The 25,448-nt window shown below is 44.2% G+C and overlaps 1 long non-coding RNA gene across 2 annotated transcripts in view; it reads left to right on the forward strand.

Annotated features, from left to right (window-relative positions):
* Positions 1-25,448, forward strand: part of LOC140197389 (uncharacterized) — a 41,238-nt gene that overhangs the window by 10,957 nt on the left and 4,833 nt on the right. The window contains exons 1-5 of one of the 2 annotated variants that reach the window (XR_011885943.1): positions 8,149-8,211; positions 15,522-15,827; positions 16,548-16,646; positions 20,867-21,123; positions 22,351-22,467. This is a non-coding gene — a long non-coding RNA (uncharacterized lncRNA). Of the gene's footprint in view, positions 1-8,148; positions 8,212-15,521; positions 15,828-16,547; positions 16,647-20,866; positions 21,124-22,350; positions 22,468-25,448 lie in introns of those variants that run through there. The other variant, XR_011885942.1, reaches the window with a different exon arrangement.

Raw genomic sequence — 25,448 nt, forward strand, 5'->3', positions numbered from 1 at the left:
ATAGAAGGACTTGCAGATCCTCAGTATGTCGGTCTGCGAGGACGCGACTGAGCCGTCCTCTTCCTTAAGGTTGTGGATCACAGAGCTCCCCCTGTGCACCTTTTGGAAGAAGAAGCGTGAGCACGTCTCGTCCTGCTCCACGGTTTGGACCCTTGATCGGAAGATGATCTTGGAGGATTCCGCGGCGAGGTGCTGGGCTTGCCGGCCCTTCACCTCTCGCAGTTCCTCCCTGACATCCACCCCCTTCGACTGCAGAAGGAGAAGTTGCTGCAACTCTGTCTGGAGTTTACGCAGTTCCCTCTGCTCCTGCCTTGCCTTCTGAATACCCTTGCGGATGAAGAACCTCTTAATGTTCTCCTTGGTGGCTTCCCACCAGTGAACCGGGGAATCAAAGAAGGCTTTCAAGGTTCTCCAACCTGTGTACTCCCTCTCTAGTTCCTCGATGTTCTCTGGGGTCAGCAGCTTTACGTTCAGCTTCCACGTCCCCCTGCCTGCCTTCTGGTCCTCCCGTAAGTGACAGGTGGCTCTCAGAAGGCAGTGGTCAGAGAAGAACACCGGCGTGACGTCGGTGGACCTGACCGTGAGGGACTCAGACAGGAAGAGGAAGTCGATCCGGGAGCGGGCTGAGCCGTCCGATCGTGTCCAGGTGGCTTGCGGCTGTGCTCCACCTGTGGGGGTGCCAAAGGCGTCGCGCAGCTTGGCTGTCTTCACTATTTCCCTCAGGAGTCTAGAGGTACTGTCTAGCCTGCCGTCGGCACTGCCGGGTCCTCCAGCCGCATCAATGGTGCAATTGAAGTCTCCGGCCAGAACGACCGGCTGGGTCGTCACCAGCAGCCGTGGGAGCTGCTCGAAGACGGTCAGCCGCTCGCTCCGCACGGGGGAGGCGTACATGTTGATCAGCCGGAGCGGAGTGCCCCGGTATTTGACGTCTGCTACCAGGAGGCGCCCCGCAACCACCTCTTTAACTTGGGTGATTGAGAAGTTGCCTCCCCGCAGCAGAATCCCCAGGCCGGAGGCGCGACAATCGTTGCCCCCCGACCACACCGACAAACCTTTTTTCCACCACCGTGACCACCTCCGGTAGTTACGGAGATGTGGTAGTCCACACTCCTGGAGGAAGGTCACATCGGCCTTTACAGTGTCCAGGTACTGGAGCGTGCTGACGCATCGCCCAGTACTCTTCAAACTTCGCACATTCAAGCACGCCAATTTAAGGTCTGCCATCGTTAAGTCTTTTATTTTGGCTGCTCTCCGTCCTCACTCTTGCCATCCTGAGCCTTCATTCCCACCGCCTTTGTGAAGTTTTCCACCTCCTGTGGGCTCAGGTACTGCTGGTAGTACTCCTCCGTGTGTGGCCGTTCTGGTTCTGGGTCTGGGCTCACAGCATGACTTGCAAAGCTGCCAATAAGTGTGTTAGGTTTTAGCCCTCTTAATTCTGCATATAATTCCTGATTCCCTCCTTTTGTCAACCAGGATTACACTGGACAACAAAGATTTTGTTTCCTGAATACCTTTAGGTGTATCTGGTTTATTTTGGGCTACTGATCATGAAAATCACCATTAAATTTCCCTGTCATGCTCCATTTTTTGAAATCACTTATGTTAATTATTTCAATTCATAATTCAAGTCAATTAAAATGTTGTCTACAATGTAAGCTAGAAACTTTCCTATCTTGTCCAGGCATACTTGGGCATGTTTAGGCGGTGCAGCTGCTGCATGGCAGGACAGGTTTTAGTAATAATTATTGGGTTCAGGACTGTAAGGATGAAATTTGCTATCACCAGGCACAAAAGTTTCTATGAAGGATTTTCATATTTGAGACAGATGCTTCCCAGAATAACTGATGCTAAGATTAAGGAAAGCATTTTTGTTGTTCCACAAATCAAACAGGTCATCAATGACAGGCAATTTGAAGAATTTCTAGTGGGACCGGAGAATATCACATGGAAGGCATTCAAGGAAGTTGTTGAAATTTTTCTTGGCATCTACAGAGCTCCAAACTACATGCAGCTGGTTGAAAGCATGCTTCAAGCAAATAAAACCATGAAATGCACATTTCGCTAAAGACTTATTTTCTGCATTCCCATTTAGACTTCTTCCCTGCAAATCTTGGTGCTATTAGTGATGAACATGGTGAAAGGTTTCACCAGGACATTGCGGTCATGGAGAAAAGGTACCAGGGCAACTGGAATCCATCAATGCTGGCAAATTATTTTTGGAACCTCAGACACTGAGTACAACTGAAAATCATTAACAAAATATTTTTAACTTAGTTGAACTATTGCAAAGCATCAGCACCATCATGTAATTAAAGACATTATATTCAATAAAAGTTAATTTGTTGTTTCTCCAAATTCCTATGTGATATAAGTACATTGAAATTATATTTGTGTTCACCTTCAAGCAGCCTATCAGAAACAAAAGAAAATTCTGAGGAAGCAACAGTTCTGAAAAAAATTGTTGTCCAGTGTTATCAATGTCAGGGTTGTTGTACACCATAATTTTCATATCTATGTTAGAAGGGTGGATAGCAACCCTTGGGATGAGCCAAAGGGCTTTCTGTGTCATCGAAGTCTCCATCCTCATCAATTGCATCTTGGTTTCTCTGAGGTCCCTTTCCTTCTAGGGGGACTCTTGTATAAATATCCCAGTGGGTGAAGGGCAAATGCACCGGCTGACAAGGGGCCCGACACGTCAGTAAAGTGCAATAGGTATGAGTACTCCTGCAATGATGATGACATAATGTAGCAGTATACCGCTCCATCCTGTAAAGATGCCACTGAAGGGCCGCAATCCCCCTGTGGAGCTAAAGCAATGTAGGTTGGCCCTGGTTTTCTGAATTTTATTTATCTCCTTTTTGAATGTGAATGGAGACAGAGGTAATGTTCTTTGATTCACCTGGGATGTAGATGCAGCACCCTTGTCCTATTACAGCACATGCACCTCCTTTTTTAGCTAGAACAAAATCGAGGGCCATTCGGTTCAGCAAAACCATCTGTCGTAGCGCCATCATTTCAGCGATGATGGCCCTCATCTGATCCTGGACACCATCTGTGGCCTAGGCGGTACTATTGGCCATCTCTAAAATGGCGGCCAGGTTGATGATTTCCCTTGAATTGTGGGCCACCCTGTAGAAGGGGAAAGCTATCATCCGGAAGCACTCTGGTTGTGAGATTCCTCGTATTTGCCGTAGAAGGGAAGGGTGCTAGTCCAGGGTTTTCAGCATTCGCATGTGGGGTACAAGGTAAGCCAAGAAGCAGCATCCCATCTGATTTCTGCTCTCTCGTTGTGTGTCCCATCAGCTAGCTGTCTCTCCTGGGAGCCACAAGTAGGCCCTTTCCCTGCAAACCCTTTGGATTGGCTGATGCAGGTGCCGGGGTTTAGCTGTTTTAAAAAGAATAGGATGGGAGGTAGAAAGGTGGGGGGCTGAGTAGCGTTGCTGGTCAGGGATAGTATCATGGCTATAGAAAGGGAGGACGCTGCAGAGGGAGTGTCCACTGAATCGGTGTGGGTGGAAGTCAGAAAAAGGAAGGGATCAATCACTGTGCTGAGAGTAGTCTATAGGCCCCTAAATAGCCCTCAGGACACTGAAGAGCAGATAAGCAGGCAGATTTTTGAATGGTGCAGGAAATACAGGGTTGTAGTTATGGGTGATTTCAACTTCCCTCATATTGACTGGCACCTCCTGACTGCAAGGGTGATAGATGGGGCTGAGTTTGTCAGGTGTGTTCAAGAAGGATTCCTGACGCAGTATGTGGACCGGCCGACGAGATGAGGGGCCATACTGGATGTAGTTCTGGGTAATGAACTTGATCAGGTGGCAGACCTCTTGGTGGGAGAGCATTTTGGTGAGAGTGACCACAACTCCCTTAGCTTCAGCATAGCTATGGAACAGGATAAAAACAGACAAAATTGGAAAGTGCTTAATGGGAGAAGGGCTAACGCTGAAGGAATGAGGCAGGAAGTAGCGAGAGTAAATTGGAAACATGTTCAAGGGTGAAAACACAGAAGTAATGTGGAGGAAGTTTAGGAACCACTTGTGCTGGGTTCCGGATAGGTTTGTCCCACTGAGACAAGGAAAAGGGAACCGTGGGTGACAAAACACGTGAGGCAACTCGTCAAGAGGAATAAGGAAGCATACGTTAGATGTAAGAAGCAGGAAGGGCTCATGAGAAATATAGGGTAGTCAGGAAGGAGCTTAAGAAAGGACTTAGGAGATCTTGAAGGGTGCATGAGAAGGCCTTGGCATGTAGGATTAAGGAGAACCCCAAGGCATTCTATGTGTATGTGAAGAACGGAAGGATGACAAGAATAAATGTGGGGCCGCTAAGGGATAAAGAAGGCAACATGTGCCTGGAGGTGGAGGAGGTTGGGGAGGTCCTAAATGAATACTTTGCTTCAGTATTCACAAGTGAAAAGGACCTTGATCAGGGTGAGGTCAAAATAGAACAGGTCCGTGTGCTGGACAATGTGGAGATGAAGGAAGAAGAAGTGTTGGATCTTCTTAAAAATATCAAGATTGAAAGTCCCCAGGGCTGGATGTTGCTGTGGGAACTGAGAGAAGAAATCGCTGGAGCAGTAGCTATGATCTTTGAATCCTCTTTGGTTGCAGGGGAGGTGCTGGAGGATTGGAGAATGGCAAAAAGGTAATAGGGAGAATCCTGGGAACTATAGACCGGTGAGTCTTATGTCAGTGGTCTGCAAACTATCGGAAAGGATTCTTAAGGATAGGATCTATGAGCATTTGGAGAAGCACTGTCGACTCAAGGATAGTCAACATGGATTTGTGAAGGGAAAGTTGTGCCTCACGAGCCTAATTAAGTTTTTTGAAGAGGTAACAAAAGAAATTGATGAGGGTAGGGCAGTAGATGTTGTCTACATGGATTTTAGCGAGGCATTTGACAAGGTCCCCCACGAGAGACTCATTCAGAAAGTCATGAGGCATGGGATCAGTGGAACCTTGGCTGTTTGGATAAAAAATTGGCTTACAGGAAGAAAGCAAAGGGTAGTAGTGGAAAGAAAGTATTCTGCCTGGAGGTCGGTGACTAGTGGAGTGCCGCAAGGATCTGTCCTGGGACCCCTGCTCTTTGTGATATTTATAAATGACCTGGATAAAGAGGCGGAAGGATGGGTAAGTAAGTTTGCAGACAACACAAAGATTGGAGGAGTTCTGGATGGAGCTGTAGGTTGTCAAAGGTTACAAGAGGATATAGATAGGATGCAGAGTTGGGCAGAAAAGTGGCACATGGAGCTCAATCCAGATAAGTGTGAGGCGATGCACTTTGGAAGGACAAACCAGAAGGCTGAGTATAGGGTTAATTGTCTGTTACTTAAGAGTGTGGACAAACAGAGGGACCTTGGGGTTCAAATCCATACATCCTTCAAGGTCGCTGCACAGGTTGATAGGATAGTTAAGAAGGCCTATGGGATGCTAGCTTGCATTAATAGGGAGATTGAGTTCAAACATAGAGAGGTCCTGTTGCAACTCTGCAAATCTCTGGTGAGACCACACTTAGAGTACTGTCTTCAGTTCTGGTCACCTCATTATAGGAAGGATGTGGAAGCTATGGAGAGGGTGCAGAGGAGATTTACCAGGATGTTGCCTGGATTGGAAAACAAGTCTTATGAGGCAGAGCTGGGACTTTTCTCTTTGGTGCGTAGAAGGATGAGAGGGGACTTGATAGAGGTCTACAAAATTATGAGAGGCATAGATAGGGTGAATAGCCAGTACCTGTTTCCCAGGGCATGAACAGCAAACACCAGAAGGCATATGTACAAAGTTAAGAGAGGGAAGTTTAGGGGAGACATCAGGGCTAAGTTCTTTTACATAGAGGGTTGTGGGTGCCTTTAATGACTTACCAGGGATGGTGGTGGCAGATAGAATATTAGGGGTATTTAAGAACCTCTTGGACAGGCACATGGATGAAAGAAAAATAGAGGGTTATGGGGTAGTCTGGGTTTCGTACGTTTTTTTTAAGGAATATATGGGTCGGCACAACATCAAGGTCCGAAGGGCCTGTACTGTGCTGTGGTATTCTAGTGTCTAGTGTCTAGTTCCATTCAGGGGGCATGGTGGCTTGGCTGTTGAATAAATGGCACAGGTGCTATTGCCCAGAAAGCAAGTCCCCTTACCTTTGAAATTACATTAGCAGATCGTACTCGCTGGTTGGTCGATCTGACAATGGTGGAGGGCCATGATGTCTGACCTCCCCATTGGATGGTGTTTTCCAGCGGGATGAGTGCACCAACCATCAAAGCAGTGACACCCACAGTCTCCAGTCACATCACTGGTGTAATTCTGGGCCTCACTAGTGTGAGTGTCATCAGAAAAGGCACAGACTGACCATTGTTCACTGCTCAGCGGAATGGCCATTAGGGGAACCCCTATCTTCCCATTGGGAGGAATTACTGCACACACCCAGCAGGCAGATGAGTTAGCTTTCCCAGCATAATTATAACAAAGGGACAGGAAGGTGTATGGCTTGGTTACTACAACACAAGTGCTTAAGATTACAAGTATAGACGGTAATAGCTTAGTCATGAATGCACACGTTTGACGTGTCCTAGATATGTCCATTTGGAAGTCCTTGTAGTTTGAGTGCCATCGGAGTGGTCAGTAACACTTGGTAGGGTCCTTTCCAGTGAGGCTCAAGCTTCTTTCTAAGGTGATTCTTTACGAGAATAAAGTCTCCTGGGCAAAATCGATGTTTATTTTCCATTTCCTCTCATTCCCTGTGGACTTTCTTCACTTGCGAATGCAAGACTTGGAGAGGTTTGGATAGTGCCAGGATATACCCTATAATTTCATTCGACATTTGATTCAGGTCCATCTCAGGTAATTTTGTGGTCGGCAAGGTAGACTTACAAGGGGTTCTTAACGGTCTGCCATATACTATTTCGTCCGTCAACAGACCACGTTTGAAGTGATAATGAGTTCTCATCTGGAACAAGACTATTGGTAGCTCTTTGAGCCAATTTTTACCAGTTTCTTGTCCTAGTTTAGCCAGTTTGTTTTCCAGCATCCTATTAGCCCCTTAAATCAGGCTGGTGGCCTGAGGTCTGTGGGGCAATGGAATGTCTGTTTAATACCCAGAGCCTGGCATCATTGGGTATTAATCTCATCCATAAAATCAGAGCCGTTGTCAGATACAACTTTCTTCAGTTCCTCAATCTGGGAATGATTTCTTTCAACAAAATACGCACCATGGTATCTGCTTTGTTATCTGCGTTGGGATATGCTTCAATCCATCTACTAAAAGAATTAGAAGACAATACTTGTAATGGTGCATGCACGGTATTTCAATAAAATTGAGTTGGAGATGGCAGAAAGGGTACCTTGGCAAAGGGGTATATCTCTTTGATCATGGGGTGCCTTTTCCTGGATTGTGGTCTTGGCATATCAGACATCGTCAAGCAACATTCTCTACTGCTTTTCTCTGGGTCCGGGCTCCACCGTGATTCCAAACGTTGTCTTGCCATTCTCTCCTTGCCAGGTTGAGTATCGTTATGTACAAAATCTACAATATGGCCAGGTATAGTTTCAGGTACGCAGACCTGACGGGCAGGAGTAAGCCAGAGGTGTTCGGTCAGAATAAAAACATCCAGTGTTTCCCAGGAGGCTTTCTCTTTTCCAGAGGTGTCTCTCTGTAAAACACAAACATTTTCAGTTCCAGGCATACCCTTTGATTTGGAAGTGGGGGATTCAGTTTTTCCCTGGCAATTCGTCATTTGGGAAACAATTAGTGCTCTGGTAAGGGCAGCTTGCTTCACAGCTGAATCATCTCTGTTATTTCCACGGTCAATCTCAGTCGTACCTTTAGTGTGTGCAGAGCATTTAACAATGGCCAATTGTGAAGGAAGACAGATGGCAGTTGTCGATGTAAATTTTATTAATGATGGACCTACCAGAGGAGGTGACATAACCTCCAGCTTTCCAAAGTTGTCCGAAGTCATGAGTGACTCCAAAGGCATATCTAGAGTCTATAAAAATATTGGCCGATTTCCCAGTGGCTTGATGCATGCTGCAGTGAGTGCAAAGTGTTCAGTTTGCTGCGCCAAGTGAGGAGAAAGAAAGGAAGCGGACTGCACGGTTTCTGTGTCGGAAACAATAGCATATCCTGCACGGTGCTGGCCTTGGTTGCCTATAAAGGAGCTCCCATCTACATAGAAAACTAATTCCGGGTTAACGAGGGGGACATCAGTCATGTCAGGTTGGACTTCTGTCAATTGGTGATTTTATTGTTGTACAGTCATGGGGTGGTGAATCTAGATGCTCAGGTGGGCATTCTGAAAAGGTGGCTGGGTTCACAGTAGAACAGGGGGGGAAATGGAGAAGGGGGTTCTGCAGGGGAGGGACCTCATATCTAGTGCAGTGTAAACTGACAAGACCAAGGAATTTATGCATCTGAGTTGGAGTAGTGTATTAACAATGGGGGTTAATTAGCACAGGTCAAGAGCTGAATCTGGTACCTTCTGGCCTATTAAGATCTGTACTATATTGATGCCACACTTGATAACAAAACCTTTTAAAAACAAATAATTTTTTTTCTGCCAAACTGAAACACTAAATTTTTTTTTAAAGTATAATGTAGTGTCATTATATTTGTTCAGAATTGGACAAAATCAAAAATCAACCTTTCCTCACAAGGAAAGGAAACAAATTAAAATATAGAAGATTGCTCTAGCCACCCAATGAAATGTTATGTACTAAAATTTAAATGAACCTTTTTCCCCTCAGGTGGCCTCTGTGGTTTGCTTTGAAAGACTGAACTATGACATTTCTTTCTGACAAGGCCACAGATTGTTAATACAACTACAATGATAAATAATGAACCTCTTTATCTGATTTACAGCTTTCCTAGAAATAACTTGTCTTTGTGAACTACTAACTAATTTTAAATGGCTTTCTGAAGGTTGAGTGGATTCTGGCCAGTTCATATTGTTGACTTTAACCCTGTCGGCCACCTTGCAGGGCAGGGCTTGGAGGAGGAGAAGAACACAGCAGTGTGGGGACAGGTTCCCTGCTGCGTACAGCGGATCTCCCAATCGTGCAGAATAAACGACATTAAAGCATTCTAGGAAATCATCAGGAGTCTCACCTTTCCTGGGTTTACACTCTAAGACCTTAGTTACCATCTATGGAGAGGGCAGATCGTGGGACAAGGTGTCCAATATATTTTCAGTCATCCGCGGTTCAGTTTGCCCGGTCGCAATTAACTGGTCGGAGTTGCCATGTTGGAGCCGAGTGGTGAATTGTGTCTGATCAGATGGTGTAAAGGCAGCCTTAGCCAGAGGGAACAAATCTCGGGAGTTAACGGAATAAATAGTCAGGACATTTCTTAGATAATTACAGAACCCTTGGGGGTCGATCTTTCTGTCGGGGCGGCATTCAATATACTACAGGGTTTGGAAGCGATCCAGGGCTTATGGATTTGCATAGTAGTGTCATGGTCCGGTCCGTGAAGTCCGCATTCCAGTTCACGGTCTGATCCGTCGATTCCTTATTCTGTGTTTTCCTGTTTTCCCTTGTTCCATTGGGTGCCTTAATTGAGGCACCTGATTCTTGTTTTGGACTGGCACATATCACCTCTCAAACCAAGGATTCCCTGCTGGACTGTTCCCTACACCTTCCTTCTGAATCTTCGCCTGCAACCTCGCCTGCTATCTTCGTCTGCCTTTTCGTCAGAATTCCCCATCAAGTTAATCCTCCGGAGAAAGACAGGAGCCTTGTTGTGTCAAGATAAGGAACAATCTATCGCTGGCTTTGGAGCTGTTTCTTTGTGTCCTCATGTTTAGTGTTCCGTGTCTAGTAGAGTCCTGGCCCTATGTCCTGTTCCCAAGGAGGGGTCCTGGCTCTGTGTTCCGTGTTTGAGTCCTGGCCCTACGTCCTGTTCCCAAGGAGGGGTCCTGACTCTGTGTGGAGCCCTGGCCCTAAGTCCTGTTCCCAAGGAGGAACCAAACCAAGGAGGCCGAGCCAAACCTAGTCCAAGAGCCACATCCTGCCCAGGAATACCTCACCCAGCCCAGTGCTGGAGTTCCCTCATCCTGTCCAGGAGTCTCTCGTCCAGTCCACACCACGTCCAAGAACCTCATCCAGTCCAAGTCAAGGCTTTGTGTTCTCGTCCTGTGCAGGAGTTCCACATCCAGTCCTGTAGCCACGAGTTGTCCTCACCTAGATCCGGGGTCCGAGCCCGAATCGAGACCAAGGTTCCGGGACCCTGTCCAGTCTCTGGCTCGGAATCCTAGCCCAGGCTCCTAGTTCCAAGTTGTTTGTCCTGGTCCCGCTTTTCTAGTCCAAGTCCTTGCCCAGGCCCTGTATCCTATGTCCCTGTCCAATGTCATTTCTTCCTGACTCCCCTTGCATTCTTGATAACCCTTGTCCTGCTCCTAGTGCTTCAGTGTCTGTGTCTTGCATTTGGGTCTGCTCCCAACGCCCCCTTATGACAAGTAGGTGCTTGTCCTGCCACTCTGGCTTGTGAGTCAGGAACAGTCCTCATGGGCAATTGATGCTGAGTCTGTATCGGTCCCGGTAAAACCAATGGCCCTTGTTCAGGGTTCCGGTCCGGGAGAGGTCCAGCCTGACTGCATGTGCAGGCAGAAACAGGGAACGGGCTTCCCAACCATTCTGGAGGAACTTTAAGATACGGGGTGGGAAGTTCAAGGGGGATATTAGAGGAAGGTTTTTTACTCAGAGAGTGGTTGGTGCGTGCAATGCACTGCCTGAGTCAGTGGTGGAGGCAGATACACTAGTGAAGTTTAAGAGTCTACTAGACAGGTATATGGAGGAATTTAAGGTGGGGGCTTATATGGGAGGCAGGGTTTGAGTGTCAGCACAACTTTGTGGGCTGAAGGGCCTGTAATGTGCCGTACTATTCTATGTAACCTCTATGTAACTACATCGGTCGGTGGCGATGCAATGATTTTCGAGTTGGTGACTGGGTTAACAGGGCGAGAACCATATGGGTGTGGGGAGCTTGACCATGGTAGAACAGGTACCGACGTAGCTGTGGATAGTACGGCAGGATTATTAGGTCGCCTTAGCCATTCTCAATCATCATCAGTGTCGTCTGGGGAATCGGTCCGTATGTCTGGATAGAGGTGGGTTACCCCAGAATTATTTTTATTTTCCGTTTCCCTTTTCCCTTTATTCGTTTTTCCATGGTCAGTATAAGTACACAGGACTGGTCAGCAACTGTCAGCAGGCTGGATGGAGAGCGAGGTGTCTCCCAGTGGAGGCTGGTTGTAGTGGATTCGTAGCCCGTTCTTTAGTTAGAGCCTTCAGCATTTTGGGCATTGAGGGAGAGAGGAAGAGGAGAGCCATCCGCAGTACCACCTATGGTGCAGAAAGGTCCTCAAGATGGCTGTGGCTCAAAAGAGGGGAGCCATGGAGTCATAAGTAGCTAGCCATCTGGACACAAGCTGGGGTCTGATCAGCCCTGGCTGGGTCACCTGGAGGAGGTTGTATGATGTTGAAAGATCCGAAACACCCGATGATTCCAGGAACATCACTGAAGATGTGTCCAGAAGCATCAATAGATGTATGTACACAGCAGTCTCTGAAACAATTTATTTCCCCGTCTCCTTTGTCTGTTTCTGTCCCTTATTCCATTCTTCACAAATCACTCTCAACTCTTGCTGACTGCTAGGATTGCCTCTTTTATCACGTACGCCGATCCCTCTTGGCTTAGTGTTATCGGTCCAACAATTTGACTTATGTCTGTCTTCTTTTATTTTTGCCTCTTGTCATCATAGCCCATCAGGCGACCCTACTCTTTCCCTGCCTTCCCTTTCCATATTCCCTGTTCCGCCTGCCGTATTAAATTGAAATCAAATGTACCTCCTGCAGGACAATTGTCTTTTCCCAAATGTTTAGACAATTGGAACGACATTTGTCTAAGTGCACACCCATCGTATTCCGGGGGACTTGAACCGCCCGTCTTGACTTACTATTCTGGGGGACTTGAACGGCCCATCCTCTTTATTCCCTTTGGTTCCGTCAGTGGATTTTCCCTGCCAAAATGAGGGAACAAACAGAGTCGTCAGAGAGCAGAGAGGAACCAAGGTTAAAGCTTACCTTTTGGGCCCATTCGTCTCTGATTCACCCCAACGGTCTGTTTGTCCACTTATTCAGTTTTGGCGAGGGGTCAACCACATATTGGGACCCTGCTCGCTGCTGTGCCAAGATCTGCCTCTCTACCAGAGGCCTTTAGGTTCAGACCCAGGGAATAATTGTCAAACACTGTTTACTTACAAGTACATAATGTTTATTAGCAAATTATCACATGTGTACTGTGATACGGGTAGACAGAGCAGCTTTCTCAATCAAAAAAAACTTCTTTGTTCATAAATAATTCTCACAGCAGGACTTGTCAAGCTGCCAATAAGTCAGTTAGGTTTTAGCCCTTTTAATTCTGCATATAATTCCTCAATTGTACAAAGAGCTTCTCTCTAGGCCACTCTAGTGCTCTGCTTTCCCTTTCCTTCCTGGCCCTCTGTTGAATTCTGAAATATTTCCAGTCTTGGGATTTACTCTTTTTTTTGCAACATTATAGCCCGTTTCCCCTTGCGTGATTCAACCCGCCGTCAGTGTGGTTGTCTTCATACCTGTGTGAAAGTAAATGCTTGAACATGAATAGATTTTAAGCCTCATTTCTTTCCGCCATTGTTGTGTACACAGTATTCATGCCAGCTGTGCTTGTTATGATATCCTACGAATCCAACTTGCTTATTCAGGTCATACTTGTTCCTCTCGTGTTGAAATTAATAAAAGAGGGCTCTCAGCCATCCTGCGGCCCTTTCAAAGGTTTCAGTCGTTCTTACATTTTTGTTCCTAAATCTTCAGCCTGAAAGAAGCCCAATAATTAGCTTTTTTAACTAGCTTTTTTGACTAGCTTTTTTAATCTGTTAGACGGATTAGATTCATCTGATCATGTTTCCATGCTTTCAGTCACTAATCCTATTCTCATTCTTTAAAAGGTGTTACTTTCCCCAGCTAAACCCTCAGTGTAGGAAATCAGTTCTTTATCCTTTGGTTGTCAGGAGCAGCTGTAGCCTCAGTCCAAAGTTGTAAGGTATCGGTTTTAAAAGTCATTTCAAGTTGATTTGTTTTATTCAACATTAGCTGCCATTAGTTTGTGGGTTTCGTATTTTACTCTGCAAATTTAGTACAGCCAACCTACATTAAACAATAATACAGGTTGGTGTGCCACTTAATTGGGAAAACATTTAGGCAATGCAGGAATAGGATTTGGGTTGAGCTCCTAAATGGCTGACAAGATTCAAGAACATTTATTATCAAAGAATGTACAAATTATACAACCTTGAGATCCTTTTGCCTTGTATCCCTTTCGTCAATCAACTTCCCAGCTCTTAGCTTCATCCATCCCCTTCCTGTCTTCTTCTATCATTTCGGATCTCCCCTCCCCCTCTCACTTTCAATCTCTTACTATCTTTTTTTTTCCGTTAGTCCTGACGAAGGGTCTCGACCTGAAACTTCATCTATACTTCTTCCTATCGATGCTGCCTGACCTATGTGTTCCTCCAGCATTTTGTGTGTGTTGCTTGAAATTCCAGCGCCTGCAGATTTTCTCTTGTCAACCTTGAGATTTGCTTCCTTGCAGGGAGCCACAAAGAAAGAAACCCAAAAGATCTCAATTAAAAAAAAATAAAAGAGCAGCACTTGATGCACAAGTGAAAGAGAAAAGGGGGGAATATCATACGAACAACTGAAGCAAAGAGCATTGCAAACCAAAAATAAGTCCTCAGATCTGAACCCGTAGGCCCAAAACCTCACTTATCAGTTCATCATATTAGCACAATATAGTCAGAATATTAGTGACAGACCAATAATAGGAACATTTCATTCTGCTTGAAAATGAATTTATTCAAAGGGATGTCAATTAAGAATTGAGGGGAAGTAAGGAGAGCAATTAAGTTTTACTCGCATGATTTCACTCCTCGTTGAAAGATACGGCAGAGGTGTGAATGATGAGGTAGCCTTCAACTATGCTTTACCGCGGTATGAACCTTGATCAAGTCCATGCTCGCCTTTTTCTCATGGAAGTGAGGCAACAGATTAAGTACAGAACAGTCATACAAGGTGAAATGTGTGAAACTTCTCCCAAAATGCCGGAGAGGGCCCAGTAACCTGTACTGAATCTGAAAACGCGTCAGCAAATAAGTCTTCAGCAGTGAATCTGATTTTTTAAAAAAATGTTAGATCTCAGTGGCTGTGAAAGCAGGTGACAGCTGCGGCAAGTCAGATCGTCCGCTCCCTGTACTATGGTGACCCGAGCTGCACAGAATACTCAAGTTCAGGTCTGATCGATATTTTATAAAGTTGTACATAACTTCCCTGTTCTTTTATTGAAGACTTCACTAAAATAAGCCAGTATCCCATATACTTAACTGTATCACCTATCTGTGCTGCCAAATTCAAGAATAGTTCGACTTGCAAACCAATGTTCCTCTGTTTCTCAATACTCCTGAGGAACCTATCATTTATGTTGCTTGTCCTAGCCTTAGTAGTCTCAAAATGCATTAACTCACTCTGATCAGGTTTGAAACTGCATCTGTCATCTCTCAGCCCATTTGAGCAACACATAGCATACTCTCCATGCTATTAACAACTCCACTGACCTTTGTCATCTGCAGATTTACTGATTGTGTATTCACATTCAGATCATTCACATACATTACAATCAGTGGGCGCCCTAGCACTGATCGCTCTGTTGTAGGCATACAGTCACAAACAACATTCCGTTATCAGTCTGTCTTCCATTACCAAGCTAGTATTGGATCCAATTTGCCAAGCTGTCCTGGATCCTACTGGCCCTAAAGCATTGGACCAGTCTTCCATTTTGGACCTTGTCAGAGTCCATGTAAACCAGTCTGTGGAGAAGGATGGGTCTGTTCCTCAGGGTAAGATTCACACTTGGGGAAAGGCCAATTTTGATGGTAGCACAATGGTAACTGATGGAGTAGAAGAAATGCAAGAGAACACTGAGGAAATCTGGATGGCTAAAAGAAGGAATGAGGTTGTCCTAGCAGAAAAGGTGAAGGAGAATCTGAAGGGATTTTACAGATGCATTAAGACCAAAAGAATGGTAAGAGATAAAATTGGTTCTCTTGAAGATTTTATTAATTTTTATTTATTTATTGGGATATACCATAAAATAGGCCCTTTTGGCCGTTGGAGCCACATTGCCCACCAATTTCTCAGTTTTTAATCCTAGCCTAATCATGGGACAATTTACAAAGACCAATTAACCTTCCAACCAGAAATTTGGAGGAGCCTAGAGGGCTATTGTCCGGCTGTAGGTCAATAGGACGAGGCAGGTTAATAGTGTGGTGCAGACTAGATGGGCTGAAGGGCCTGTTTCTGTCAAGCGTTCTGGAACTATCTACTGCAGTCTTCAGAGATACACAGTTACTTCAAAAACAAGTTGATGTTCTCTTTTTGTGTTGTAAGGTATTTGTATTTCACATCAGCAGAATAATTTTCTGTTTTAATTCCAAACAGTGAGGAGTAAGGAAGTAATTGGGACCATTGGTTCATGAGTTTTTCTGGATCCTGAACACCAAGGTGATCTCAGCAGGAGTGAAATTTTCTGGACCTTCACTGGCAGCAACAAAAGCCCTGTTACTATTTTGGATCACGTTCCAGATAAACCTGTGGAGGAACCATATGAACAATTCAGATCCCGTTTACAGTTTAACGCTTCTACTGGCTGTCTGCTGGTAGACAGGATAAAACCTGAGGATCAAGGTGTTTATAATTTTGATGTAGATGAGAGAAGAACAACTACAGTAGAATTGCTTCTCTTCTGTAAGTATTTACTTGTTTGTATATTTTGGAAGCACTGATGCTGGTGAATACTTTGCCCATTTACTCTAGAATGGTTCACAAGGGGGTTTGTGATTGTTGCCTTCATTGCAAACAAAACTCATTTCTTCACCCATTGGAAAAAACACTAGTAAATGAATGCAGCTCTTTAATCATAGATTTGTACATCCCAGATACAAGCCCTTCAGCCCATCATATCTATGCCAATCTTTCTGTTGTTTACTCCAATCCCATCTGCCAGGTTACCGTTCAAGTCCAAGGGGGGAGAAAGAAAGTTTATCCAATCTTTCCTCATAACTGTATTCCTCCAATCCAGGAAACATCCTGTTGAATCTCCTTTCCACTCTCTTGAGCTCAATCATGTCTTTCCTATAGTGTGGTGACCAGAAATACACACAGTAGTCCAAGTGCAGAATAATCAGTGTTTTGTAAGTTTGCAAATTAACATCGCAACTTTTGTACTCTGTTCCCTGACCTATGAAAGCAAGCATACCATTCAGCTTCTTCACCAAACCTAATGATATATGTTCAACATTCAGGGAACTATAGACTTTGAGACATTGGTCTCTGCATTCATGAGCATTGCAGCCCAACTGTTCACTCACCAGTCTCCAGGGACCAACCAAAAATATTGTCTTTTTTTAAATATATTTTTTATGATTGCAAGTCACTACTGGACATTAATAATTTAAAGTTCTGCAGGTCTATCCCATCATGAATTGCTCGTTGGTGGAGAAACTGAAGGAGCTGGACTTGGTATGGACCGTGTTGCTCCAGGGGTGTCGGAGTTGATGCACGAAGGTGATGCGCAGTCTAACTGCAAGTGCTTATCGTAGTCGCTTTTCAATAGATATATACTTATTGATCATAGATAGACATAGACATAGATAGATAGACATACTTTATTGATCCCAAGGGAAATTGGCTTTCATTACAGCAGCACCAACCAAGAATAGAGCATAAATATAGCAATACAAAGCCACAAACAATGAAACAACAATATGCAAATTATGCCAGATGGAAATAAGTCCAGGACCAGCACATTGGCTCAGGGTGTCTGACCTTCCACGGGAGGAGCTGCAAAGCTCGATGGCCACAGGCAGGAACAACCTCCCACGATGCCCAGTGTTGCATCTCGGTGGAATATGGCCGGAGTCCAACAGCAAAAAGTTCAATATCCGGTCTACAAACACGTTCCTTGATTGTAATATGACCAGGATTGCACCATCTGTTGTTAACCAGAACAGCAAGCCCCCTCCTTTATGCTTACCGCTCTCAGTGCACTTCCGGTCAGCTCGAACGGTCTGGAAGCCCTCCATGGAAATGTTTTGGTCGGGTATGTCCTCGTGCAGCCACGTTTCAGTAAAACACATAACACTACCCTCCCAAAATGTTCTCTGACTCCTGGCTAGCACCATCAACTCATCCGTTTTATTACCCAGTGATCTCATATTGCCCATAATGAGGGAGGGAAGACATGGCGTATAACTCCTCTTCTCCGTAAGTCTCTGTTGTCTCGACCTGGTCCTCTTTCCTCACCTTTTTGATCCCCCTCTGCATTCTGTGTGTGTTTTCCTCCAGATTTCAGCCAGGGTGTCTGCCGCTCTGTTTGCTAAACCGGCCAGCATAAGCGCAATCAGCTGGACCCTGGAATAAACAATGCGACCATATCATAGACATAATTACAGTGTCACAGCAGCATTACAAGTGCACAGATGTACAATATTAGAGGAGAAGTTAGAAGAATAAATTTTTAAAAAGTTACCTTAAACAGTCTAACACAAGGGGTCATCACTTCCCCGGCTACAGGTTGACTCATTATAGACCCTAATGGCCAAGTGTAAGAATGACCTCATATAGCGCTCTTTGGAGCAGCGCAGTTCTCTCAGTCCATTACTGAAAATGCTCCTCTGTTCAGCCAAGGTGGCATGCAGAGGATGAGATACATTGTTCAGAAATGCCAGGATTTTCCGTTTTCCTTTGGATCCTTTGTTCTTCCACAGCTTCTAACGTGTCCAGTTTGACTCCTATAACAGACCCAGCCTTTCTAACCAGTTTATTGAATCTGTTGGCATCACCCGTGTTGATGCCATTGCCCCAGCACACCACTGCGTAGAAAATTGTACTCTTGACAACAGACTGGTAGAACGTGTGACGGAGAGGCAGGTATACTCCAAAGGACCTCAGTCTCCTTAGAAAGTAAGGTGATCCTGGCCCTTGCCTACAGCCTCTGTTAATGCTCCATTCAAGTCTGGTGTCCAGGTGTATCCCCAGGTAATTGTAGGTCCCCACCACGTCCACATCCTCACCATCAATAGTAACAGGGGGCAGAGCAGGCTTGGTCTTCTGAAAGTGCATCACCATCTCCTTTGAGCTGCAGATGATTCAGCCTGCATTATTCTATAAAGTCCAACACCAGTTTCCTTTATTTATCCTCCTGTCTTCCCTTTATACAGTCATTGCTGAGTCATCAGAGAATTTCTGCAGATGACGTGACTCAGTGTTTTATCTGAAGTCCGAGGTATACAGGGCAAACAGGAAGGGAGCCAATACAGTCCCCTGTGAGGCCCCGGTGCTGTTTATAGCTGTGTCTGACACACAGCTCTGAAGCCACACTAACTGGTCTGCCAGTTGGGTAGTCCATTATCCAATATACAATGGAAGTGTCAATCTGCATGGAATGGAGCTTTCCCCCAGCAATGAGGGCTGTGTGGTAATGAAGGCATGTGAGAAATCAAAAAACATGATCTACACAGTGCTGCCTTGCTTATCAAAATGGTAGTGGCTCTGTTCAGTAATTAGATCATAACACCTTCGAGTCCAATGTGCTCCTGATCGAGGGCTGGTCTGACCATTGTCGTCTCCTACTTTAAATCGGCATTGAAACAAAGAACAAGACCAAAACACTGATACCCTGTCATGACCGCAATCTTAATTCTGTCTCATGTACAATTAAGTTCTACTTTCCCCATGAATCAAATTTCCATAACTCTTGCCTGAAGTTTCCCTCCTGCCTACTTCAGTACCAACCCTCCACTATCCCCCTACCCTTGTTCCCATTCCATGATGCTTCCACAACTGAAACTGCACAACAGCCCTGATTTTATATCACTTTCTCCATGGGTTAACAAGTATTGTCACAGCAACATGGAGGACGTACACTGTACATTCAAGTTCAATTGGCATTCGGTCATACATGAATACAGCCAAATGTAATGGTGTTACTCCAGGGACAATGCGCAAATCACAGCAACAACAGTCACACACAGCACAACGTACATATAAGATAGCAGTAAAATACAGTCACAAAGAGAAAAAAGTACATAGTTGAAGTCCATGAATGTTGCAGCAGTCTAGTCGAACAGTATACTGCTCATCTCCTGCTGAGCGAACACTGGAGAGCAGCACCAACTCGGATGTCTCTCTCCTGCATGGCTGCAGACAGGCTTGAGGCCTAGTCCTTGCTATGATCGAGGGGTGCAGCACCCCCACCATCCACTCCCAATGTTCATCAATAGACCAAGGAACCTGGCATCAGTCATCTTCATTGGGGAAAGCAAAGTTCTTATATTAGAGATATTTCTATGTAAACTGCATTCCCAAAGAACCAACTCTAGTGTTAAAACTTTACCTCTGTCAGGCATATTATTTGCATTAGTTTAATATCACAATTTCGTATGGAGAGAGTTGGCTGTCAGTGCTCAGACATGTGTTTATTCACCTGATATCAATGACAGAAAGGACTCTCTCTGAGAAGAAACTCTTATTTCAATGAGTTAACTCTGACCCAGTTAAATTCCAGTTTAAAATGGCACTACTGAAGGTGGGTGACAACTTTCTGGCAGTTTTCAAAGCCAGTAATATGACAAAATATTCCATTAATAAACAATTTTTGTGTGGAAAATTGTGGGATATGATCACCACAAACAATGAAGAGGTGAGAAAATATGAGACTGATCCGCGGGTCGAGGCATGCGGGTGAGAGACGGCATCAGAATGTAGTTGATGCGTGTTCGAGATGAAGTGGGAGTTCTAGAGAGCAGAGAAAGCTTAGAGTGGAGTTGTCTCGGATCCCATCCTTTTAAACTGGGAATGAGGTTGGATCTATCGAAGCACCAGGCCAATTTAGAAACAGCCAGCGTGGGCCCAGCTGCTCCAGGCTTGGTGTCTGTGAGCTTGGTGCCAATTTGCCCCACTGTGTGATGAACTGAGACTAAGCCTATGGGCCTGTTCCGACTGCTCCGGGTTCTGGGTTTGTGGACTCAATTTAATTCTGAATGCTGATGATGGCTTTAATGTTTGTATGGTTTGTTTAGTTTTTCCTCTTTCTCTGCACATTGGGTGTTGGCATTTTTTTAAATTGGGTTCTTTCACACTTCTTGTTTTATGGCTGCCTGTAAGCAGATGAATCTCAAGTTGAATAATTTATACAGTCTTTTTTTTAATATAATTTTTATTAAATTTTCAAAAAGAATACATGAAAAGATAAAATCTACCCACCCCCCCTCCCCTTAACCCTCCGCCCCCCCATATATAGTCCTACCTAAAAAGAAAGAAAGAGAGAAAAAAAAGAAAAGAACCGCCTGGTTATTGGAAGGTTTCCACATGCTCCATGGGATTCAAAATAAATTTGGTATAATTATTCATTACTTTCCCCAAGTAACCATTTATACAGTCTTTGATAATAATTGTACTTTGAATCTTTGAGTTTGTTACAAACATATTATTGATTCTTCTGCACCCAATACAACATAATGCAGTGCATTATTGACAAAGTGATGTGCCATTTTGGAAATATTTCTTTAAATCCAGTTCACCAATTCCACTCGTTCAGGACCTCAACATTTTATTAGCTCTCATCTAGTTAAAATAGCAGTAAATTTGGGAGTGACCGTTTTCAGTTAGATCTGTGGATGAGTGATCATTCTATCTAAATGCAGGATTCTTCTTATCTTAACCAGTGAGAGCTAATTGGAAGTGAAGAATGAAATATTATAATTCATTCATATATTTTCCTCTAGATGAGCTGTCGAAAACTTTATAAGGACCTATAGTGCCCCTGGTTACATCATCCAACTCACCTGTGAGGTTGATGGAAATCCTCAGAAATATGAGTGGCTGAGAAATGGAGGGAAAATCTCCCATCGTCACTGGTTAATTAAAGGAAACACAAGCCTCATCATCTTGACTCACCTGACAGGTGAATGTGGAACATACACCTGTGTTGCCTCCAATCCTGTCAGCTCTGACCAGGCAAATTACACCATAAATCTCCCAGGTAAGCTTCATTTATAGATATAGATTTAGATGTAGATGTCTATAGATGTAGATGACCTCTTGAGAGCAAACTTTATGATCTTTGTGAACTTTGCAATGCAGCCTGTTTAAATCACACTGTATCAAGGACAGCACACAGCAGGTTTAATGAAATTGTTACCGTGACTTAAAAACGGCTTTGACAGGGTGAGGAAGGGTAACTTCTGGCTGGGAAACAGGATCGTTAATTAGTTGTCACTCAGAAAGAGGAAGGATCAGGAGAAATTCTTTACTGGGGTCGTTGGAGCCTGGGCTGTTCTGTGAAATGGATTGAGTGAGGTAGTGGTTATTGATTTTACAACACTGCAGTTTCTGAATTCCAGTTGGTTTCTGATCCAAATGTTTCTCATGCCAATCCACAGCCACCAACCACTTGACCCATGGGTTCACAGAGCATGGGGAAGGGCCTTTCCTACCCACCATGTTTGCAGTGTGATTCAAGAGTCACTGTCTGCCACTTTCCATCAACTGTCAACTTGCTCCCAGTCCTTGGGACCTGCTCCCAACAGAAATGCCCACAGTTCTAGTTTATAGTTCCCTGAGAATCTGTAGTGTCCCTTCAGCACACAGTCCCAGATAAAACCTGCAGGAGGGCTAACAAAGTGTTCTCTGAGAATGAATGCTTAGTTGAGATCCTGTTTGTTCTGCTTGGGTGGATGAGATATAATAATAACCAGTCCACTCATTTCAGAAGAGACACATATCACTCAACCGATAGTCACAAAGTTGATTCTCTGTTTTTTCACATTGAACTTCATTGAGTTCTAATTGCAAGTCCCACATTGCAAGAGTGACTGCATTTGAGGTATTCTATCATCTGGGAACTTTTTGGAATATATTGGAATTTGAAAGATGCTATTAAGTTTTTTTTTGATACCCGTAGATTATTGACTGAACCCACTGCGAAACTAAGTGCATGGAATATTATTAATGCAGCAGTTACAGAATATCATGTACACCACCCATTCTTGCTTTGAATGGCAACTGTTTCTGACAGTAATTCACCTGCTCAAAAAAGAAAAATCAATCATTGTGGGTTTGAAACCTTGAAAACCAGACCCAAGCAGGACTGGCATTTTCACTGCCTAAAGAAATTCAACGCGACAGTTGGGTTGTGACTGATGTTGGGGCACTTCTGGTCACTTTTGCCAGTCCTGTGTAATTTATTATGTAAATATTTTAATTGCAGGTATTTCCAGTGAAGACTCTATAATTATTATTGCATCGATCTCAGGGCTGGTATTTTCTTTTTTATATCTTGGTGGATCATTGCTTCTGTGGTGTTTGGAGAAGAAATCAAAGCGAGGTATGTGTCAAATGTTGAAAAGGTTGGGAGATTTCAGTATCCATTACCAAAGTTAGTTACTGCCTGTTATACCTCTGGCATTGAAGGAATCACTGAATGAGTGACAGAAAAAGGAGGCATTTTATCAGGTTGTTATCAAATTGTTATTATGAAATTTGAGGTTTATAGAGGAACTACGAGAGCTATTAAGAAAACCATTGAGTGCAAAAGGGGGGCATTAAATGGCCTTTGAGCAACAGATCAAAGAAATTCCCAAAACCTTTTATAGATCTTTTAAAAGAAAGAGAGTAGACAGGAAATAGTAGGTCCCCTTGGGTGAGAGTGGATTTGAACTGTTTTCATATTGTATCTCCACAACGTCTTTGAGCTTGATGATTTACAGAGTTCTATTTCTTGCTGCTACCTTTGTTGCACTTGCCTCCTGGATTGGGATTAAAGGTAAATCCACAAATAGTAAACCCTATCACTTCATTATGTCTAGGATGTTTAGAAATAATATCTGCCTGTACGTTGTGAGAGCTGTTTGGCCACTAGCATTTGTGTGTGTGTGTGCCCCACAACCCAAAGCCATTTATATATAAACTTTATGACACTATTGATCAGGAAGAGATCAATCCGGGTGCTCACAATACTCTTTCTATTTTAAGTGTGAGAACTTGGTAAGAGTGGCAATGTAATATAAAGGAGGCAGCACCACTCACATCCAATAGTTTCTGTTAATGAGGATGTAATTCAAATTGTGTCTGTTTATGAGTCTGATGCAAATTAAGTTTAAAGATTGGAAATAATATATAAATGAGAACAATAAATTTATGGATGAGCAGCCTGTGTGAACTAATAGAATTGAAGTAGAAATCGGTCCTCGATCTCACTGGCTTATGAGTGGAGTTTTGTGTTGAAGGCACGAGGGAGGAGAAATCTAGAGTGTCTGCTTCAGAGTTTGGTCACAGCTGAAGAAGAGCCACAAAGCCACTGATTGACATAAGTACTGCTACCTCATAGTTCCAGAGACCCAGGTTCAGTCCTGACCTCTTGGTGTTTCCTGAGTTCTGATTGTACAATCTCCCTGGGACTGCATAGATTTTCCCTCAGGAACTCTGGTTTCCTCCCATATCCCCACGGTAGAAGGCCCAGTGTGAGGAGAAATCTAAACATGCACAGCAATGGATCTTGCTTCAACAGGGAATGAGTGAGGCCTCTGTTGGTCAAGATCGACCATAGATGTTGCAGTCTAGCTGTCTAGATATGCAAGCCTGGGCAGTGTGATATGGAGAGCAAGCTGCTGCCAATGTAGCAACTCTCTCTCTCCATGTATCTGATGAACCCAAGGAATGGCAGAGGCCGATACAGTTTGGTATCAACAGTATTGCAGGATTTGCCAGTCAGTGTTGGACTCAATGTGGGATCACCTTAGGAACTCCAGCTCTGGATTTTTTCCTCAGGGTTCATTCCCGATTCCTTCCCCATGAGTGGGTATAGCTGCAAGGCAGCGCAAGTTTGAGATCAGAATTTTCCTTCTCCTAGATGAGCTGCCAACCATGGCTGATGAGCCTCTTCTGCCCGAATGCCTCAACAGTAATTGTGGCCACAGGCAAACAGCCTCAAAGTGTGATGGAAAAGAAACCAACCGTATTTTAAGCAAGAGAGATAAAAGTCTGTTAGAGGAAAGGAAATGAAATCAAACTGCGGATTCAACAAGCTTCTATGGTTACAAGTGACAGGTGATCTTCTTTTGCAAGATCGTAAATCAGGAGACCGAGAAACAGTAACAGAGCAGATGCATCCTGTTTGTATAACCGTTCACCAGATATTCTCAGAATCATGGGTACTAGTAGAAGTCTCGGCAAACATACTGAAAGGTTGAGCAACTACAGAAGAAGACATTGGAGATAAATAAGGATTTTATATATATGTATTGAGTAGGCACTATACGAGGGGTGATTGGTACGTTCGTGGCCTAAGGTGCAAGGAGTCAATTTTAGAAAACCTAGCGCATTTATTTTTCAACATAGTCCTCTCCTACATTTACACACTTAGTGCAGCAGTCATGGAGCATACGGATCTTGGACCTCCAGAAAGTGTCCACAGCATGGTTGATTGATAAGTTCGTGGCCTAAGGTAGAAGGGGAGGAGTTAGCTCTTGTTACGTGCACATGCAGTTCAACTCTTTGAGTGATTATGCAGAAAATATGAAGTTAATAACTCATCTCCTTCTACCTTAGGACACGAACTTATTAATCACCCTTGATGAGTTATTAATTGATGAGTTATTAACTGATGAGTTGGGACAGTGTAGGACCAGAGGACACAGCCTCAGGATAGAGGGGTATTCTTTTTAGAATGGAGACGAGGATGAATTTCTTTAGGCGGAGAGTGGAGAATCTTTGAAAGTCTTTGGCATATGCAGCTGTGGAGGTGAAGTCTATGTGTAAATTTAAGGCGGAGGTTGCTTTCCTGATTGCTCAGGACATGAAGGAATATGGGGAGAAGGCAGGAGATTGGGGCTGAGTGGAACATTGGATCAGCCATGATGAAAGGGCAGAGCAGACTCTGGGCTGAATGGCCTCATTCTGCTCCTATGTCTATGGTGCTGCGGTTCCATCTGCCAGCATCTGACCTGTCTCCCTCTCTTCTCACTATTATCCTTGGGTGTGAGGTGCCGGAGTCTTGACCCCCTGCACTTGCCTCAGCGATGAACTGTCCAGTGGCTGTGGTCTCACTTTCAGGGCTGTGGTTAATTTGCCACATGTTATTTGTTTACTCTTTATATTGTTTGCACGATTTGTTTTTTTCCGCACATTGGATGTTTGATGTTCCCTGTTGTGGGCTTTTTCATGGATTCTTTTAAGGTTTTGTTTTGTGGCAGCGTACACGAAGATGAATCTCCAGGCTATATATGTTATACATAATTTGACAATAAATGTACCTTGAACTTAAGGATTTTGAACAATACTGACTGGGTGGGGAATTCCAACATCTCA

The sequence above is a fragment of the Mobula birostris genome, chromosome 5, assembly GCF_030028105.1.
Source record: "Mobula birostris isolate sMobBir1 chromosome 5, sMobBir1.hap1, whole genome shotgun sequence".
In the NCBI taxonomy this organism is placed as follows: Eukaryota; Metazoa; Chordata; class Chondrichthyes; order Myliobatiformes; family Myliobatidae; genus Mobula; species Mobula birostris.